Source organism: Bison bison, unplaced genomic scaffold (genome assembly GCF_000754665.1).
Source record: "Bison bison bison isolate TAMUID 2011002044 unplaced genomic scaffold, Bison_UMD1.0 scf7180017864249, whole genome shotgun sequence".
Taxonomy (NCBI): Eukaryota; Metazoa; Chordata; class Mammalia; order Artiodactyla; family Bovidae; genus Bison; species Bison bison.
Window position 1 is genome coordinate 3142153 of NW_011494821.1, and position 7888 is coordinate 3150040.

A 7888-nucleotide genomic window follows, 5' to 3' on the forward strand; every position below is an offset into this window, starting at 1 on the left:
ATGATTAATGTTGAGAATAAAGTCAAGTCCACAACAGATCAACCTCCATCTAATGGTCTGACCTTTTCTGCATGGACGTGTTCTGACCATCAGCTCCATCTCTCCAGATAGGAACTGGTTTTCATTCTAAATCTGCTCTGGACTTAACTATCTGGTAACAGCCTTGCTCCCCTCCAAGTTAGTGAGGCTTTAAACCTTGGTTAAAGCTGACTTCTCCCTGTCTCTAACATTTACATTCAAGGGACTGAGTCCCACCAGTTTTTTGTTTTTTTTTTCAGGAGAAGGGAGAAGCCGTTACTTTGCTTGCATGAAATCCAAGTTGGGAGCATGCAGTGAGGGGTCTTGGCACCCACCCAGTCAAAGGGCTGAACACATTTTGGGCAAACAGCAGGGGACAGTCATGCTGGCCCAAAGACCTCCAAGTGGGGATAGCTTATGAAGGACACAGAGATAAGGAGACAAACAACTCACGTGACATCACCCTCACAGTGGGATTTTTCTCCTCCCAATTGTTACCCTGGAGGCATCAGAAATTAGACTTTCCAGGGGGAGCCAAAGCTGGATAAACAGATATAATGATCTCTAGTATCTTTAAAACATTTTGAACTTTTCTGAAAATGTTTCCAAGTATGACCTTCATGGACATGGCAACATTCATTCATTTAACAAAAATATTTTTGAGCAATTACTGTGAACTGACATTCTTTTTAAGTCTCCCTTTTTTGGTAAATTTTAAACTTTTTATTTTATATTGGAGCATAGCCAATTGACAATGTTGTGATAGTTTCAGGTTCACAGCAAAGTGACCCAGCCATATCCATTCTCCCCCAAACTCCCCTCCCATCCAGCTTGCCACATGACATTGAGCAGAGTTCCCGGTGCTATGTAGTAGACCCTTGTTTTGTTACCATTTTAAATATAGTAGTGGGTACGTGTTGATCCCAAACTTCTGCCTATCCCTTCCCCCCATCCTTCTCCCCCTCGTAACCATCTCTGCACTTCATGGAGTTAAAATAAATCTCAGAGAGTCTTAAAAGGCAGTTAAGCTTACACTGCGTGGGAGGTGGAGTTGGGACTTTGGATTTCTGGTCTAGTCCAGCCTACCATCTTGGGAGAGGAGCAGCAGTGACTTGTGACATCCTAGCCTTGTGGGGCTGGGGGCCGGGGGATTTGCTCCTATCTCGCCCCCTCCATCACTTCACAAGGTCGCCTCACACAGCCTGTCACTACTGCCATCCTCAAACCCAGCTCTTCCTCTAGTCTCAAACAAATATCTTGCCCTTCCTCCATGCTGTACCTTACTCCAGACCCTCCACTGTCCTGACCCTAAATGTTTTCTAGTTTTGTGCTCTCAACTTCATGAGTGAAGATAAAGGTTTCGAGTATCTTCTAGACCAGGACCACTCTACTTTTGCTCCTAAAGTGGCTTGAGGCATTTAAAAAAATGTTAATGATTCCTAGTTAGTGCCAGAGTCACTTCTTTCTTGGTGAGCTATTGGAGATATTTAACTTCCTGAGAAGCACTCTGGTGTGGTGGACCAGCCCTCTTCTTGCTATGTCTCAGCAGTTTAGGATATCGTTTTCACTTCAGTTACTTCTAATCCCAGTTGGCTGTTGAGTCTGACTTCACTAGGCCACTTTGGTGATGAAATAAAGTGATCTGGATCTCAATTTTGACTCCAAAAAAAAAAAAAGAAAGAAAAAAAAGAGAATGCTTTCCCACTGGCTCTCATTAGCGAGTTTGAGAGAAGTTCTTTGCAGGATCAGTGGAAGAGCCTCACAGTGACTCAGGACTGCCAGAGGCCAAGGAGACATTGACAGGGAATTAGAAAGAGTTGACATCTCTACTGACAGCTGTCCACAGAAGGGAACTTCTAGGTTCCAGGACCCAAACTGAACTTTTACTACCCATTACTACCTTGCTACAAGTCCCAACTAGATAAAAAATGCTAAATGTCTCTCTTTCTGATTATTTTTTATTTCATTAATAATGCTTTGGGCATTCATTTTTATTTTTAACATGTTTCATAAATAAAACACTTATATAACAATGTTGCATAAGCAGTGGTATTCTCAGTTTGAGAATGAGTTACTTCACCTTAGAAGTTAGACAATTATGGCAGTGACGGAAGGTCTTACTGAGGTCAGTTTGCATGAAGGGTGGAAGAGCCTCCCAGAAGAGGGTGCAGGGCATTGACATGCCAAGTCCAAGCATAATGGGGAGGATATCAATGCAAGTCTGTGTGTACTCAGTTGTGTCCAACTCTGCGACCCCATGCGCTGTACCCCACCAGGCTCTTCTGTGCCTAGAAGTTTCCAGGCAAAAATACTGCAGTGAGTAGTCATTTCTTACTCCAGGGCATCTTCCTGACTAAGATCGAACCCTCATCTCCTATGTCTACTGCTTTGGCAGGTGTATTCTTTACGTGCCACCTGGGAAGCCCCTTAGAATATCAGAGGGAACCTCATCTCCTGATGCCATTTCCTCCCTAGTGTCACCTCCAGATTCACACTGAGTCAAGGAAGAGTGTTTCAATAAAGGGATGGTGAATATAAAACTTTCTTGATTATTCCCTTATTGGTAGATAAGTTAAAATGTCCCCTTATTATGCCTCTTCTACATTTAGAACAGATTCCTAGAAGTAGTTTGAAAGGCAATAAAAACTGGTATATTTGATAGCAAGATATTTAGCCAAGTCTTCTCTTTAATGACAGATTGGGACTTCCCTCGTGGTCCAGGGGTTAAAACTCCACCTTCCAGTGCAGGGGGTGAGGGTTCAGTCCCTGATTGGGGAGCTAAGATCCCACATGCCTTTCGGCCAAAAAGCCAGAACAAAAACAGAAGCCATTTTGTAACAAATGCAATTAAGACTTTGAAAATGGTCCACATTAAAAAAAAAAAATCTTTAAAAAATGAAAGACTGTTTTCCCCTAATATTTTATTGTAAAAATTTTAGAGCACATTGTAAAGTTTAAAACTTGTGCAGTGAACACCCATATACCTACCATCTAGACTTTACCATTATATTTGGTCTTTATATAAATGGGGTCTTTCAATAGTTATTCTTCTTTGACTTGTTTATTTCATTATTATGTTTGTATGATTCTCATATTAGTGTCTACAACTATTGTTCATTTATTTTTTTAAGGCTGTATAGCATTGCAGGCTATTAATACACCAAAGTTTATCATTTCTTTCCTATTTCAAGATATTTTGCTTCTGTGAACACCGTTGTATGTATTTCTTGGTACACATGCAAGAACTTCTCTATGATTGCTAATTAGAAATAGAGTTTGTGCGTCTTCAGATTTAAAGGATAAATTCAAATTGTTTCCCAAAGGACTTATACCACGTTAGGGTCTTAGCAGTTGTGTTTAAGATTTTTAAAAATTCTATATTCTCATTAAAACTTGCCATTTATCTCATTTCTTATTTAGACTGATACAGTGTGAAATGGTGTCTCAACTGTGATTTTAATTTGCATTTGGTAGATCACAAATAAGGCTGAACTTCCTTTCACTGGCCATTTGTGTTTCCTCTTTTGTTCATATCCTTTGTTTTCTATTGGATCTATTCTATTTTTTTTTAATTGAGTGTAGAAGTCTGGAAATATGTTGGATACTCTAGGAGAGCTATATGCATATTGTAAGTCTTTTACTTTTTAAAACATTTTTATGTACGTATTTATATTTGGCTGTGCTGGGTCTTTGTTGCTGTGTGGGCTTTTCTTTGGTTTCAGCTAGCGGGGCTCCTCTCAGTAGCTTCTTGTTGTGGTGGCTTCTCTTATTGCAGAGCTTGGGCTCTAGGGCACCTGGGCTTTAGTAGTTGGTGTATATGGGATTAGTTGCCCTGAGGCATGTGGAATATTCCCAGACCAGGGATCGAACCCACGTCCCCTGAATTGGCAGCCGAATTCTTAACCTCTGGGCCACCAGGGAAGTCCACAAGTCTCTTTTAATTTGTAACTGTATTTAAACATTATCCTGTGGTGTGTAGGGATTTTGACATTTTAATGCAGGCAAATCTCTCAGTCTTTTAAAAATGACTAACGTTTTTTGGACTTCTCTTTTTTTAATCTTCTTTTTTAAAATTATTTTTTGGCCATACCATGCAGCATTTCGGATCTGAGTTCCCAGACCAGGGATTGAACTTGCATCCCCTGCATTGGAAGTGTGGAGTCTTAACCACTAGACTGCCATGGGAGTCCCTTTTTGAACTTCTTTAAGAATGACTGAACTCCTAGAAGAGCATGAAGGTATTCCATTGACTATTTTTACAGTTTGAACATCTTTAATTTTTAATATAAGTATCTCATCCTCCTGAAACTAATTTTTGTGCATGCAGAAAGACAGTAATGTCATATTTCCTATGGCTATCTTATTACCCCAGAATCATTTATTGAAAGGCATGTCCTCTTCCTACTGCTCTGCTGGATGCCCATGTCACATACCAAATTCCCACATATTGTTTTCAGACTCTCTAATTTGTTCTTTTGCTTCATTTCTCTGATGTGCTCAGTTGGCTCAGTCATGTCTGACTCTTTTGTGATTCTTTGGACCATAGCCTGCCAGGGTCCTCTGTCCATGGAATTTCCCAAACAAGAATATTGGAGTGGGTTACCATTTCCTTCTCCAGGAGATCTTCCCGACCCAAGGAACAAATCTGTGTTCGTCTCCTGCCTTGTAGGCAGATTCTTTACCTACTGAGCCATCAGGGAAGCCAGTTCTCTTATTTTGCTCAGATACAGCACAATCTTAATTACTATACCTTAAAAAACATGTTGTGATGCCTCGTAGGGCAGGCATGAGCAGTTTAGTGCGACAGCAAGAGAGTCATACCATGGCTGGCCGCAGCTTTTAGCTAGAATTAGAGCCCAGAGTTGAGAACTGGGCTTGGATAAAATGAGCACAGCTTGGACAGAAAGCCTCAAGCTCATCCATGGCATGACAAGTACCAGGCAATTATGAGATGGACAGCAAGCATCAGAAAATGAAACACACCCACGAACACTTTTGCAAATGGCTAATATCCTGTAAGCAGAGGCATCATGTACAGTTGACCATGAAGGAGCTGCAAAAGGTTGGCACCAATATAGGAGTCCATCTAGGCAGCAGAGACAGAGTCAACGGGGCATATGACATGGCGGTAGGTGCTTTTTGAAGAAGTTGGAAGAAGAGAGGGCTTCCCTGGTAGCTCAGCTGGTAAAGAACCTTCCTGCCAATGCAGGCAATGCAGAGACATGGTTCGATCCCTGGGTCAGGAAGATCCCCTGAAGGAGGAAATGGCAACCCACTCCAGTAAGGATGGAAAGTTTTCTAGAAAGTTGTTAAAACCATATTATGGGGTTTGAGATCCAGCTCTGTTACATCCTAGTTGTGCAGCATCAAGCAAATTACTAAACCTCACTGAGCCTCAGTTTCCTCCTCTGCACTGTGAGGCAAACAACAAAGCTACATCAGAGTTATTGGGAGGATTAAGGAAGATAACACATTAAAATTTAGAAAATATTAGTGATTGCTATTATTATTATTATTTGTTGATCCCCAGATTCCCCAGGGACTTTAAGTATGTTAAATTTCATTTAATTCTCAGACCAGCCCTCCCTCAGTGGTCAAGATATTGTTCTCATTTTACAGATGAGGAAACTTCAGAGTTCTTCAGCAGCTAGTCCTAAGTCATACCATTAAGAACTGGAGAAGCGAGTCCATAGATCACATCCACGGAGAAGGCAATGGCACCCCACTCCAGTACTCCTGCCTGGAAAATCCCATGGATGGAGGAGCCTGGTAGGCTGCAGTCCATGGGGTCGCTAAGAGTCGGACACAACTGAGCGAGTTCACTTTCACTTTTCACTTTCATGACTTGGAGAAGGAAATGGCAACCCACTCCAGTGTTCTTGCCTGGAGAATCCCAGGGACGGGGGAACCTGGTGGGCTGCCGTCTATGGGGTCGCACAGAGTCGGACACGACTGAAGTGACTTAGCAGCAGCAGCAGACCACATCCATGCTTTTCATGCTGCATCAGGTTGCCCTGGGAAAGCATGAGGACCAGGGGTTCTACAGTTAAGCCAGTGCAAGTTCTCCATTATGGGGGGCATGAAGGAAAAAAAGTGAAAGTGTTAGTTGCTCAGTCATGTCTGACTCTTTGTAACCCCATAGACTGTAGCCCGCGAGGCTCCTCTGTCCATGGATTTCCCTTCTCTGGTGGATCTTCCCAGCCCAGGGATCAAGCCTGGGTCTCCCACATTGCAGGGAGATTCTTTACTGTCTGAGTCAAGGGTGGGCATAATACAACTCAGTTTTTCTATTGCTACTTCCAGAATCATTACGGGACCCTCCAAAATGCAATCCCAGTGGCCTCCACTAACAAGTCTCGAGGGAGAAGGCACTGTATTCCTGAGGACTCCTTAGGAAACTGAGTTTGCAGAAGGCTTCTCCCCTTTGCCTCCTTTCTTGTGCTTCTTCTCTTCCCCAAGTCAAGGCAAGCCTAGGAAGTCGGCTGCACTCTGCTCAAAGCTGTCCTTCTAGGAGAGCAAATCTCTCAGTCTGGACTCTGGTTTCATCCCAGCTCTACCGTTAGCTCCATGGGTGACTTTGGAAACCTCTTTGGACTTCACTGCCCTTGAGTGATAAATGGGATTAATAACATTCCCCAATCACCCCATGGAAGCCACATGAGAGGTGGAGCAAGGAGTCAGATGGGAGATCATTTTGAGGAAATCAGAAGCATCACAAAGTTGTGAAGCATCATTACTGGGCTCAGCAGAGACTTGGGTTGCTTATTGGTCTGTGGCTCCCCAAACCCCAACCCTTCCTGGGAGGGCTAATTTCTGAGGGCCCCAGGGGTGACACTGCAGTGGGTAGTGCCTCACAACACAGGTGATCTCATCTCTCCTTCACCCGTTTTCTTATATATGGCCCCTTCCTTGCTCTCCGGGGCCAGGGCCTGCACAGTGCTGCACCCTCTTCACCAGGAACCTCCCTGGCTTCTGTACCTGTAACAGGGTAAGTGTTCTCCAGGGTTCCCCTCTGCTCCCTAGTAATGAAGAAGGCACCTGAGTTGTTATCAAGCAAGTCAGATCTCTTTCACAGAGGATTCAGTAGAGAAAGAGTCTTAACTCTGGGTAACACATCAAGTGAAGGGAAGAGCTGACACTTCCCATTCCAGGCCACTTTACCAATGCTTGTCATTCTTGGATGAAGCCAGCTTTCTGCTTTCATTGGAGTGAGCAGGAGGGCATTCATCAAATCTAGTTTTCCTGGGCCCATTCCTCAGGCAACCATGGACCAGACCCCTCCATCAGAGGGCCTGATTGAGCCTTCCTTATCAGATGCATAAAGGGTTTAGTTGGAACATCATAGCAGGGAGCCGTAAACACTCAGTATGGACAGCCTGGGGCTCACTTTGAACACCCAAGAGTCATAATCTAGGAGAACCTCTTCAGTTAAGGTTATCATGGTGACCTTGTTTAAGATGGACTTCTTAGATGAACAGCCCAGTGATCATCCTGGAATCTTGGTAGCAGTAAGTAAGCTTCACCACTAAGAGTGAGGATTCCATGGCATCTCTGTGAGGTGTACTCTACTCCTCCTCCAGGGGATCTTCCTGACCCAGGGATCGAACCTGCGTATCTTACATCTCCTGCACTGGCAGGCAGGTTCTTTATCACTAGCGCCACCTGGGGAGCATGCTTTTTGCCTAGCCTTATTTATTCACAGGGTCTGACCCTCCTGATTTTGGGGCTATTTCAAGAAAAAAAATGTGTCAGTGACCAGGATTGTTTTAACTACTGCTTAACTGACTTCCCTGGTGGCTCAGATGGTAAAGTGTCTACCTACCATGAGGGAGATCCAGATTCTATCCCTGGGTTGGGAAGATCCTCTGGA